This window comes from Heliangelus exortis, chromosome 2 (assembly GCF_036169615.1).
Source record: "Heliangelus exortis chromosome 2, bHelExo1.hap1, whole genome shotgun sequence".
Classification (NCBI taxonomy): Eukaryota; Metazoa; Chordata; class Aves; order Apodiformes; family Trochilidae; genus Heliangelus; species Heliangelus exortis.
The window spans coordinates 130650010-130663887 of NC_092423.1; the positions used below are offsets into that span (position 1 = coordinate 130650010).

A 13878-nucleotide genomic window follows, 5' to 3' on the forward strand; every position below is an offset into this window, starting at 1 on the left:
TAGAGGGCAGCACGGAGGTGCATGAACCTGATTATAAAGGAAACAGGGAGACCAGCAGCTTGTCCTCTGAACCCACTGCCCACATTTTGGCTATCTCATAAGTGTCTTCAGGGCAGGAAAAAACACCTGAGAACAGATATCAAAATACCTAACAAATTCCTCTAATGCCAATTTCTTTTGGGGGCTGTGTGATGCAGTTAACCATCGATCCCATTAGAAACACCAAACCTAATTAGTTTATGTGACTGCATCAGATGGAGAAACTGCACGTTGTTGTCCGTTCTTACTGGGGATTCAGTGCAGATCTTCCTTTTGTCCACTTATAATTAAAACAATCTTCTCTGTAGATTAGATTCAGTGGTTTATAATGAAATGCAATAAAGATTCCTGAAGTAAATCACGTTTTTCTTAATATGTTTAAATAATTTTTATGGAGTCTTCTATTGATTGGAGGAGGAGAAGCTTCAGGGTTAATGTGTTTAAACAGACATGACAAACCATCCAATTACCCAGCACTTCTCAAGACTAATGCCTGAAGTAACGAGCATGTCACACAAGGCTGCTTCACTTCCATTTGTGCCAGATGCCTGAAAGGCAGCAATCATAAATCTGTGTAACTGGTGGGGTGGGGGATTTCAGAAATTTCTGGGAGAAAATCCCTCACTGTCTTGTCTGTGTGGACAAATTAAGCATTCTGGGAAATCTTGATCAAAATTACCCAGCAGCAGAATTAGATAACCAACTGTAAGTAGTAAGGAATGGGAAGTTATGACCAGCTGAGCAGTGGCAATTGGGGCAACACTGATTCTTCAGTGGAAAGACTGAACCAAAACACAAAATATGATACAGAACAGTGAATGTAAACACTGATGAAACATGCAAATGGTTGAATAGGCTTTTATTGCCGAATGAAACAACTATGCTGTAAAACCAGAGCTCATTTTGGTTAAAAAATGAACAAAGTCAAGTAATTGCACATTAGAGCCAGATGCTTAGCATAACTAGAAATTTAGGGAAGTTTTTTGCTTTTATATGATGATGCTTGGAAGAAAAGCTGTTGTTCAGTTGTGTTCAGTTGTTGTTCAGTTTTGTGTAATAAATATTTCCTGTTAACTGAGCTTTCCTTTAAAAAGGCACATTTCTGTTTCACCAGTGAGAGCAGTTGTGTGGCTTTAAATGCAGGGCAGGCAGTGCAGGACAGAGCTTTAATTACACCTATCCTTCCATGAGATCACTGGGAGACAATTGCTCAAGGCTAATAAGGATTAAAACATATTCATTGACTGAAAAAAATAAGTCCTTAATGCTAGTCTTTCTAAATCCCCTGTATTAGCTGAAGCAATACGAGCACAGCAACTTCTGTTTAAAGGGAAAAACTTTACACTTCAATGCAGTTATGTTCATGTTCTGCTTTACTAAAACCTGGGGTCCTGCTTCACCAAGCCCCAGCATTCAGCCCAGCCACTATTCTGGTGCTTTGCAGGGTTTTGATGCAAAGGTGCAAATAGCATCAAGGAGTACCATGCAATGGCTTCCTTGAAAGGACCTCTCAAGACATGGTAGTTGTGATCATGCTCCTCTGACTGGGACAGCCACTGACAATAAATTATTTATCTGGAGTTACAACTGAATCCGTTGGGGATTTAAATGAGGACCCCAGCCTGATGAGCTTGAGTGTGACAGATTTTTCCTGCTACCAAACGACACAGCCTACTTCTGCTCAGCATCTGATAAATGAGCTGTGCTTCCAGCATGAAGCAAGGTTTAGTCCTGTCCCACCAGCCACACATGCAGCTCCCTATGTCCCCAGAGACAGCAGTAGGCTGCTGCACCACAGCAGAGGAACAGACAGCTGGATATGACTGGGAAATACAGGGAAAGTGGAAAATACTCCATGTTTGGTAGAATACATAATGAAAACTAGCAAACATGCTTGAGACGCCACAACTAAGGAGTCAAATAAATGCTCCACTGGCTCTCTTGAACCCCACTAACATTATTCTCCAAGGCCAAAAACGTAAAGGTTGAATTCGACAAAACCAGAAACATCGGCAGAAAACAGCACTCTGAAATCTCCTTTGCTTTTTACTTCTTTGATCCTGAAGTGTTATGAAGAGAGCACCTGGCTATCATTTTCCTCTTGCAGAAGGAACACAGAATACTGGAAGGTGCTGCATGGCAGATGCGGGGCTGCGGCGGGGCTGGGGCAGCAGGGAGGCTGCCAGGGCATCAAGCACTCTGCAGTGCTTGCTTCAGGCAAGGGAGGATTCAGATAATGGATTTTAGGCACAACAGAGCATTAGAAAAGTGAATCATGTTGGTCTCTCATTGAGAGGGTTAGTGATGTAATCATAACAACAACAATAATATAATCTGCCAATTGGATGACACTTTACTCATCCTGGAGAAATAGAAGAAAGGGTTTAGCACTGGATATCCACCTCTGCAGTCTTCATATCTTTAAAATAAACAGATTCTAAAGTAGAAAAGGTTAGAAACTGAACCAGGTTGTACGAAGTGTGTGTACCAAGGAACAGCATGAAATCAGCATCAAGCCCACAGACAGGGGGAAGGAATCTCTGTATAGAGTCAGGTCAGCACTGAAAATGACAAATTCCCTCTATACAGACAGCTGTCTCTCTATACACTAAAGGTTTTTCTTTATCCTTGCTTCTAGCCATGTCCCTCACTCCCATCACTCTGGTCCTATTAAAAACCCACTGCTTTGTTCAACAGACTGGAGCTGCCAGCCTTTTTGTTATGCTTCAGTAGGTTGGTTTTCTGCTGGTGGCCATAGCAAGAGCTTGCAGATCAAGAGCTTTCCCCAGCCCTGGGCTTCTGAAAAACACTTTTCTGGTTTTAAGTTTGTTTTGGGGGTTGTAGGTTTTTGGTTTTTGGTTTTGTTTTTGTTTTTTTTTTCTTCCCAAGATTCCCAGCCAGTGGGGGGATTATGATGGCATTTACCACATGATGACATTTACCACATCACAAAACAAATACACCTGGGTGCATTCCCCAGCATAGGGATGAACTGGCACAGAAATTCCTTCCTCCCTGCTGTTGAACTTTTGCACCCTCCTGAAGAGTCACTGTGTACCATCTGCTCTATGGGACAGGCCCAGTGGCACAGGCTAAAGTCCCAGGCTGGGCTTGGGCACCAGTTGGCAAGATATGAACTGGCTGGGAGCAAAACTGGAATAGAGACTGCTCTGGGTAGGGAGTGGTTTAGATCACTGAGCTGCAGTGCTGGGATGGATGCTCCCTAATTACTACAGCACCTAACACAGACACGGCCATTCCCTCAGGAAACTGGGTAACTTGTCACCTACTTGAATGTTAATGCTCAAATAAGAAATGACAAGGTTTGGGGGAAGGAAGCTCTTACTGAGAAAAGGGGTATTGAGAAAGGATCATAAACTAGACCCAGGGTTCAAATCCCCCTGCTCTGCAAGAAGCTCTGGGTTATGTGATGGGCTTCCTGGGGCTCTGAAGGGGTTTCAGGGCACTTGCAGACCAAGCAGCAAGATGGGCACATCTGAATACCAACCTCATTAGGCTTGACCCTTGCACCTCAAATGCCAGCCCTGTAGGCTTGATTTCTGCCTGCACTAAGCAAGCCTGTGGCTGGTGGTTATTTCAGACCCCAAACCAGAGACCAGTCCAGCCCCCAGCACCCCATATTTAGCAGCAGCATCTGTCCAAGTGATGGGTGACTCATCTGGGTCCAGACAACTCCTTGCGTGGTACCTTCCTCTGTGACTGGGAATTTCCAGAGAGGTGGGCACTGCTGCCTCTGGGGGTTCTGTGTGCCAAAGACCCTGTATGCAGCAAGGGGCAGCTCCTCTATCCCCCCACCAGGGCTGCAGGAGGCCTGGCTGGTTTCCAGCAAGAGCAGAGGATGGGATGCTCCTTTCCATCCCCCCAGTGCTTGGGCAGCCAGCCAGCCACAGCAAAGATGAGCCACTGGGACATGGTGACACCAAACTCCTGCTCTGAGCATTTAATTTTTAATCCCTCCTGGGGCTTCTTTTCCATCACCCTCCCTTCCCCCCATCTCCACACCCCCAGGAGAAGGCTGCTGGCACCCATTTCTGGAGCTCACAGTGTTTGGCTGTGTGCCTGGCTGTGAGGAATGAGAGAGGGGTGTCCCCACACAAGCCTGGTGGGTGCTGCCTGGGAGCCCCTCCAGAGCAGCTTCTTTCCCAGGTTAGATTTCAAGGATGGGACACCCGAAGCACCTCGAGGGCTGGGGCTGTGTCTCAGCTCAGAGGGATCTGCCTGCATCACCACTTCTGGGGCCAGGTTCCCTTGGGCTTATTTTCCCAAAGGCTTCCCCATCATCTCATTCAAAACAGCATCCACTAGCAAGTGATGCTTCTGGCCAAGCTGAGCTACAAAGATCCTGGACAACAGGAGTATGCTGGCTGCCAGGGCACCTTCCTACTGTGCTGGCCACAAGCACATCCCCCACCTTCTCCCGTGTAGCTGGAAGCCATCTGGACACGTTCAGGCTTCCCCTTTGAAAGAACAACAATAAACGTTTCTCTGCAAGGGCAGCTGTGAGCTGTGCAAACCCAAAGCTTGTATCTAAGAAGCACCACTGAAGGCTGTCAGAAAGGAATTGCCAAGCTCAGAGCCTAGGATGCAAAACTCCTGAAATGCAGGGAATTGCAGCCTGGCAGTAGCTGTGAGCACCCAAGGGCAGCTCAGAACCGTCTTGGTGCAGACACTAGAGAGCCCGCAGCTGCCCTGCTCGGCTGCAGATCCCCCTCTCCCTGCTCAAGCTGTTTCTCTGCTTCAAAATGTTATTTTGAGAAAGAAATGGATGGTGAGAACAGCACTGGAAAAGCACGGGGAATTCAGCAAACAAAAGAAAAGCTGCTGTTTTCAAAAATGCCTTAAACTATTAACCGTGGCTTGTTTTTTAACCCACTCTCTCCCAGCCACCTCTCCACAGTGCCACCAGCAAGCATGGCGGGACCCATGGTGTGTGGTTTCCATAGGTATGGGAGCAACACCACAATGAACTAACAACTGATACATGGTGAAATACTAGTGAAATACTCTTCAATTTTTAATCAGATGCTTTGAATTAAGTGAGGTGAGGGTTTCTGCAAAGGCCCCAGTGTCTAAGAAAAAGAGCAAAAATGAGGTAAGCAATCACCCTATTAGTGCTTCTGTCACCTTTTCTCATCTCTGAAGTAACTGCCTTTTTCTGGTTGAGGCACCACAAGTATTATGTGGACACGGTGATCTGGGGGGGTCTAACCCTGCACACAGCTCACTACCCAAAGAAACTGAACCTGCCAAGACTGCAGATCCAGGTAAACATTTAGCGTTATAAACTTATCTTCACAAATTCATTGAGACCCTCACAGAGCTGGTGTGGAATATGTTATACTGGTGCTTCATCATTTATCCTTGCCACTGCTGTGACCAGCTCTGCAAGGTCTCTTTGCAGCTCTGGTCAGCACTGGCACGGTTCTCCTGCCTGCAGCATCCTATGCCAAAGGGAGCCATTGATGACATCTGGGCCACCACCACAGGCAGCTCCACGTGTCCTCCAGACAAAGGGGACTGGCCACCTTCACATGTGAGATAAAAACCTAGCAGAATCGAGGTAAAACAGAAAATAAACGTGGCCTGTTGATGCCAGAGGAAGAAAGAATGAGGTCTGAGCTCATGTTTTCTGTTCCTACAGCACCTCTGCCCTGTCCCAGTGCTGCTGTGCCTGTGAGCTGGGGCTCCCAGGGATGTCACAGAGCCAGCAGCAGGGACAGGGCTGCTCTCTCAAAGGCAATCTCATTCCCCAGTTATCAGAAAAGAGTTCATTTTGTTTCAGGAAAAAGACTCCAAACACTTCTCCTTGGATTTTCCTTTCCAGGAGAAGGATGAGATAATAAACCCCTCTTTTTTATTCAGAAAGAGTTCCTCTTTCCACTGCCCCTGACCTTCTTAAATCCAAACACTTCTGCATTTCATTTCCACTTCTCAGTTTTTACCTTGGTAGGGGCATGTGAGACTTCCTTGGCAGGAGTCACTCAGCTCCATCCTCAGACTCTGACAGCAGAGGTAAGGCAAAACAAAGGCAGGCTTTCTGCACATGTGCCCACTACCTTCTTCAAGAGGGTGGTTCTTCAATAACTCTGTTATCAAATAGTCCCACACAAACCTCAGAGGTGTAAATGCTTTAACATCATGTGCCATCAAATATTACATGTGTTACAACTCACTATAGGGGTTTTGATTAAAGGAACCTTCCAATGTGTCAAGGAAGAACCACAAATTCTGATAAAGTTCTCAGGTTCTAGCAATATAGTAATTGAAAGTGAAGGGTGAAGTGAAATAATTGAAAGCAAAATCTGCATGCTGTGTCAAATCAGAAAAATGTTCAAGCAAGATGAGACCATGGCTAGTCTGGAAGACATATCCTTGGCCAGTCCTAATTTTGCACTGTTCTTGTTCACATCATTTTGTAAGATAAGTCTACAAAAACACAGGATACCCTTCAGATTACACTGTTTTAGTAGGGTCAGAACGATTTTATATGAAAAACCTCACGCAAGATAAACAGCTATAATTAGGACACTTGACAGACAGGTTCAGAGGACAACAGACAGTGTTTCTGCTGAGATATAATTGCTCTAATTGGACCTGGGCTTGGTAAAATGGCAAAGTTAAAGAGGTCCCTGCAATCAGGCTGTCATACTGCGCAAGAAAAATAGTGTTGTGATAGGAAGCATATAGCAGTTGTGGAAATAATCAAGGGCTTTGTGTTCACTTCCCCCTGGCATCTTGCATTTGCCATTAGGAACATGCACACAACATGAGCAGAGTATTTTCTTTAGAGTTAAAGGTTCTCGGGACTGAATTGCTTCACTGCTGAAGTCTCTGAGTATTATTCTGCTGCAGTCAGACACTTCAGATGAGCTGGATCCACTGTGTCTCTGCAGTCCTGGAGAAGACACAGAAAGGGCGTGTGAGGCGTAATCAGGGAAGCTGCCTGCTCTAGGGATGGGGGATACAGATGAGAAAAGAAGCTGACTTTGACCTTCCTCCACTGTAGCCTGTCTTGCTGAAATGAAAGCCCATGAACTACCTGATCTGCTTGTCTAATAAAACCCCTATACATGTAATCTTGGATCTCACTGAAACATGCTCTCTTCTAAAATACAAGAATAAGCACAAAGCTTTTGAAACCAAAATCTTTGCTCTCCAGTGCAGTGTTTCTCCAGCACTGTTCAGACAGCAGCAACAGGACAGAACACCAGCATGGTGCTTTCCTGACTCCCTCAGGCAGCTCTGCTTAACACGAGGTTCGGCTGGCCCAGACTGCAAACAACCTGTGACACTGAGCAATGCTACCCGAGCTCTCTGCTGGGGCAAATGAAATGATGACTGTAGGACAGCCACGACATGACATGCCTGTCCCTGGATGCATCCTACTGTCCCCTGGTCCCTTAGTCCTGCCCTGGGGTCTCCTTTTCCCATGTGCCACCTGCTGCCCCATGCTCCATCCTGCCCCCGTACAGGCCCGTATGGCTCTGGATGGCTCCCAAGCCCCCATGCTCTCAACAGTAAAATTCAGCACATTGCTAAGAGGCTTTGTGACAAATGTGGCAGGTATAAACCTGTCTCAAGGTCTTTCAGCCTCCGTGTGAACCTGCTTCTGTGCATACAGATGGAGGAAACTGTATTCTCCTCTGGAGTTTATAAGTAAATGTGCAAAAATACTGGTGTGAGGATCAGGAGCTGCTTGTGCCCCACCTGCAGATCAGAACTCACATGCGGCTCCCCAAGCCAAGCCACCTATGAAGAGCCAGACTGGTTTATCTCACTCTCCCTAACAAAAATCCTTCTTCAGGTCAGCTGAAGAGACATCCTGAAGCTCCTGCCTTTGCAGGACATGTAGCACCCAAAATGTGAGCAGCAGGGCAGACATCCTCCCCCGAGTATAGGCTGGCTGTAGGTGGGTGCAGAAAAGTGGCCCTTAGCAGGCATGGGAAAAGGGTCTTGTTCCTCAGAGATGACTGGGGTAGCAGTGTCCCCAAGTCACTCAGAACCATGTCACCAACCAGCCCATTTATCCCTGAAGTCCTGGGTTCAGAGGTCTGTACTTCTCCTTTCCTTGTCCTGCCATTTCCTCTGGAGCAGCACTGGGACTGAGAGATGTACAGGGACAGTGATGCATCAAACATGCCCTGCACTCAGTTTCTGCCTTCTCCCAGTGCTTTGTGCATCGTCAGCTCTGCTCTACACAGGGGCTTATCCAATGCCCCAGCAAGGTGGGAAAACCTGACCATGAAGATGCTCTTGAAAGGAGTGTTTCAGACAAAAGCAGACAGAATTTATCAACACAAGCCCAACCCAAAAGTGAGGATGTGCTCATTTCCAGGTCAGATGCCTATGGTAAGCCAAAGATTGTAATAAGAATAATGAAAACCTGTAAGGATGGACATCAGTGAGATCTACGCAGCTAAAACTTTGCCCAACATTGTGAACGTGTACAGAAAAAAATTTTCGAATTACAAAAAAGAGGAGAGCTAAACTGAGACCCATCCTCTTCTCCTGTGAGAGGAGGCATTGCTGGGAATACTGGGCACGGGGCAAATTAAGCGGAGTGTTTCAGCCCAAATAACACTCATCTTGGCTTTTCTCCATGTAAATCAGATCCCTATATTATCTCAGTGTCATTTTATGGCTGAAAGTAATTCAGCAATTATCAGCACAGTCAGACTGAAATTCAGCAGGACAGGATCTGAGCACTTAAGCTCTTAATGATTAGACATTTCTGTGGGAATTATTCTCACAAAAAAATGATGTTCAGCAGAAAGTTGACAATATGTTGAGACCGCAGAAGGGAGAGGAACTTTACAACTCCATCTTCACATTTTCCACCTATATGATTTCAGCATTTGCTAAAGCTGTAGTGAGGGCAGCTTCTTTAGCGTGCTCCCTCTGGGAAATATCACATTCAGCAATTCCTGAATTACAGTTTCTAATTATATTTTCATACTGTAATGTTGTCTGAAATGCAAATTTGATGACAGAATAATTCAATCCATATAAAATAATTACAAAATTACTGTTTCTCAAACCTCAACTCATACTCCCTGCTATTTAAGAAGATAAATTTAACAGCAGCAAAAGTACAGCCAAAACATAGTCTATTTTTTTAGCTGTTATCTGACTCTAACTGTCTGCGTAGATTTTTGGCTCACCAGAGAAGATTATTTCTAAAATATGACTACCAGAAGTATTCCAGAGGTAGGATTTTTGTTGCTTTAGCTTGGAACCAACAATCAGGTCAACGTTTATGCAGTCAGAGTACCATTCGCATGGCATCTGGGTTTAACTGGAAAAGCAACTGTTGATTAAAATGCCAAATCTCTACTGTAGCTCAGTTATAATTTAAACCAGTTGCTGCTAATGTTGATGCAGGACATTAAATTAGCACAACATAATGATTTTCAGCAGGGTGGAAACCAACTTCTGCAATATGTAATTTAAAGGCTTGAAGCTCCGTACTGCTACATCAGTTCCCACTGTCTGGTAGCTTCTCCAGTACATGGAGATTGTATTCTCTCCCTGAAATATTGTCTTGAGTAGTGGGTCAGACATTTAAAAAGAATGAAGAAACCCCATTTTGTTTTTAAAAATGCAAGGAGTCAGTGATACACACTGCAAGGTTTTTTTATGCTTTATTATGCTTCTAGCCTAAATTTAGATTGTCATTGCCCATCATCTCAACCAGATCAAGGCAGAGCACACTGAAGGTTTGAGTGTTATTATCACTAACTAGGCTAGTGCCATCAACAGCTTGTGTCTGGTTTTTAATCTCCTTTGTTGCACCCAGTTGTGTGAGAAGTGGCTCCAGGAGATGTCAGTCTGGGTTTTAGCCAGGGTCTCTCCTATGGTGAAGTGCTCCAATTCCTCAGGAATTGCTGGTCTGCTCCCCCTTCTCTGCAGACAAGGAGACTGTTGGAAGAGATCACCTCCGCCTTGTGTGCATGCAAGGGGGTGATATTTGCAAACAATACAACTTCTCTGCTGGGAGGTATGAGGGTCAACCTGGCCTCCCCAGAAGACAGTGGAGTGTCATCAAGACTGTGTGCATCTTATTCTTATTCTCTTTACGTAAGAGGATAATCTGACAGTGTAATGGTTGTGGCATCAGGCAGAAGATGAGGGATGGACCGCAACTACCTTCTCCCCTTCTCAGTGACAGGAAGGTACCTACAGGCTGTTTGTTCTTTTCCCATTGTTGATGAAACGGTAGGACAGAGATGATGGAATGCTTAACATTACATTGCCTGGAAATTTTGTAAACTCCCAAGGTAAAATCCAAGTGTTTCTTGAAAGGGTTTGGTACAGAGTTGATCAGCAAAAACAAGAGCATGAAATCACCAAGCAGAAGCACACAACACCAAGAGAACTCTCATACACTCTCCCCTGTCCATCTCCTAATGAGGAACCTGTGTCCTCTCCTTCCACTGCATTTCCCACCTTTCCTGCCAGCTGCTGCCTGGCCACAGCTTGGCTGCCCTCACCTCTGGGGCTCAAAGGGGCCTGGCCTGATGGGATGTCCAAAACCCCCCAAGAATCAATGAGAGGCGACAGAGCTGCTCACTCTGCCAAGCACAATACAGCCCTGTGCAACCTCAGTGGCACTCAACAGCCTCCTCAGCAGTGTTGCCTCAGACCTCCTGCCACAACACAGCTGGGACCCTTCTGGTAAAACATGAAGCAGTTTATCAGCCATCTCTTTCAGATCAAGTTTGTGCCTTTTGAAGACTTGCTCAGTATTGCTAAAGCACGATATGTCCATTCAATGGAGATGAGGAACCTATTTGAAAAATATTTCTAATGAACAGCTCTTGAACAAAGGCTGCCTGAATTATTTTTCACCTTCCAGGTGCTTTTAAAGCATCAAATATTACAGGATGCTGTATTAAAACCCATAAGAATGAGGTGAAGCCCCAACCCTCACTAAGCATCAGTGCTACACTGTTGGCTCCAGTCAAACCTGGCAGGCAACCACATCTGTATCTGGCTCTAAATTCTCCAGATATAAAGGCAAATTACTTTTCTTGAATGGCAGGTGCTGCTGTCCCTGTACTTAGTGCCCAGGTCCCTTGACAAGCTTGCCCCACTGATGAAAGCTGGTGAACAAGCAGACCTTGCAGGGGGGTGGGTTGCATCAGCCACCTCCCCCCTCCCCCCTCTCCCACCCCACTGCTCTGAGGGGACCCACATGCAGATGCAGGGCCACGGACCACCAGCAGCTGAAAGATGGCTCCCTGCACCAGCTGAGGAGGGTGTTTCAGGCTGAGCACAGGGTGACAATAGCTCCCTGGCCAAGTTATGAGACTTCATTACACCTTGGTTAAATCCATCTATGGGGAGCCAGTCAGGATTCCTCGTGCACTGATGCACTGGCATCAGGTAGAGAATGTAATAAATAAAATTTAAAACATTTCACTCCACCAGACATTGATATCTTAGGCTCAAGAGTTAAATTGGAAAGAACAGATGAGATAATGCCAAGTGAGATGGTCTAGAGATTTCAGATGCATTTTATCCTTCTTGCCCTGATAAGAATGCCAAATGCAGTGAAATCCAGAGCATTAAGCCATAACTTTCCTTCCAGGAGTGCTTTCAGTTTTAATCTCTGCCTTGGCTCCCTTTCTGAAACAATTAACTTCTGCTGTACTTAGTAACATCAGGATAATTTTAATAAATTTTAAAAATCTTTTATTGCTCTGTGTTTTAAATTGTTTTGTAGTTCTGTAATTGCTTCAGAGAGTCATTTGCTTTAGGAAATCATTACCATTATCAATAAACCCTTTGAACTTTGGGAGGAGGAGAACAGGGCTATATAATTAGAGAAGACAAGAAAAATACAGCAGTTTTCCAGGAAATAATGCATACGATGCTTTAGCTGTGATCTGTTCTTCAAACAAATCTATACGTTCCCACACAAACAAACTCAGGCTGTGGCTCTAAACTTCAGTAGCCCTGGGGATCTCCTTCCCTGTTAACAACCCCCTTGGAGCAAGTGAAATGCAGAAACAGACTCAAACTCCCTCTTCTTTTTACAAAAAAGAACCGAACAGCATTCAATTTGTCAATTACCGTGGTGCTGTTCATGCTGCAGCTCTTTTTTAGCTGTTCTAACCACTCCAACCCACAACAGAAGAAAAAGAAAGCGGAAAACAAGCTGTACGTGTGTGTGTGAGAAAAAGGGTAACAAGCCTGTGCTACAGCAATGTTGCTCTCTTGGCATATTTCAGATAATTTTTCAGGAAGCTCTTGATCCTCCTCTCTGTAAACACGATACGGTCAAGAGTGCCGCGTGCCCCAGGAGAGGGACCGAAAGCCCGGAGAGCGCACGGGGTGTGGGGACTCCGTGTGAACAAAGATGATTCAAAGACTTGAACTTTGGGAGCTGGATCTCAAGCTGTTCCTGGCTCTCAAGCTGTTCCTAGATTCATCAGCTGCTGGCTTCCCCCGCACTGAACACGTTGGGTACAAACCTGCCTGAATTGGGCAGTGTTAAAAACCTACAAGTTCCAACAGAGGTATAAAACTGTAGAGGTGCCCAGATCAACACGATACCTAAACATAATTTCATTTCACTCCCGAATGCATTAGTTTAGGATTACTCACGTTCATTTATATTCCTAAAGTGTCAAACGAGAACAATATCATTTTATTCTCCTTTCATGGATCATTAATCCTAATTTAACTGTACTTTGCTGTCTGCACACAGAATGAGTAACTGGAAGCTGCTTTGCATTTATCTGATAGTGCTGGTTTGGTTCATCAAGGCAAACTTCCAGCCAAAACAAACAAGTGAAAAAAAAATATCAGTCACGGTAAGCAGCTCTCTGTTCGATTTTTTTTTTTTTTTTAAAGGAAAAAAAATAAATAAAATAAAATACCTGACGAGAACACAAAGCAAATGGTTACCTCACACCGCAGAAATGCAAGTTTTTAATAGTCCATGCTCTGGCAGCCCCTGAGAAACAGCAGCGGCGGCAGCAGCGGCAGCGGCGTTGGGGATAAATCCAGCATCCACCAGGTTCTCACAAGGCTTTGGCTGCGCGGCCGAAACCACAGGCTCTGCCTCCAGCTGACGTCAAGGCGGCCGTCACACGGCCCGGCGCAAGCCCAGGGAGCACTGGTTGTCCTGGCAACCCCAGCACTGCTCCGAAATTATTTCAATAGGTCATCTGTCATACTGCGCGCACATTGGAACCATCACGGGCGCCCGGACAACCCAAACATCGGGGGCTCGCTGGAGCTGGTTGCGCTATGGGGGGGTTGGTCCCATCGCCGACACTCTGTTAACCCTGTCCCTCGAAGAAAACCCGCCTCCCTCTTCCTCTTCCTCCTGCATCCCCAGGCTCCGTCAGAAAAAACAAAGCCTGGTTCGCCAAAGCAAAGGGGCAAAAGCGCTGCCCTCTGTGTGCAGCAGGGCACCTCGGTGATGTGCAGCTGGGCCCTGCACCCACTAGCTAAAATTAGGGGCTTTCAAAATAACACGCAGCTGAGGTTTTATTCATAGCCTCAGAGATGCGTGTTTGGGTGCCAGCATCTCTGCCCAGATTTGGGGTGAGGGAACAGAGGTCCTTGCTGAAGCGATGCAGGGTGAGAGCCATGCAGAGGTGTGAGCCACCCCCAGAGGTCCCTGGCCACCTCAGCCTCGTGTACCTAAGCTTCGGCCACTGCCCCCTCCTGCTCACCTGCCCAAGATGCTTCTGCTGATGCTCCTGACAAAATGTTCCTGGAAAGGGAACGAAGCAGTGCCTGTCTTCACTTTTCTCCAACTCACCTCTTCAGCCTTTATCCTGCAGGCAGGGATGTGTCTCAGAT

The 13878-nt window shown here is 45.9% G+C and overlaps 1 protein-coding gene across 3 annotated transcripts in view; it reads right to left on the reverse strand.

The window, feature by feature from the left end:
• NCALD (neurocalcin delta) overlaps positions 1-13369 on the reverse strand; it is a 55896-nt gene extending 42527 nt beyond the window's left edge. The window contains exon 1 of one of the 3 annotated variants that reach the window (XM_071738083.1): positions 12973-13369. The gene's annotated coding sequence lies outside the window, so the exon portion shown is untranslated. Of the gene's footprint in view, positions 1-12944 lie in introns of all 3 variants that reach the window. The other 2 variants (XM_071738085.1, XM_071738084.1) reach the window with 2 other exon arrangements.
• Positions 13370-13878: the final 509 nt, after the last annotated feature.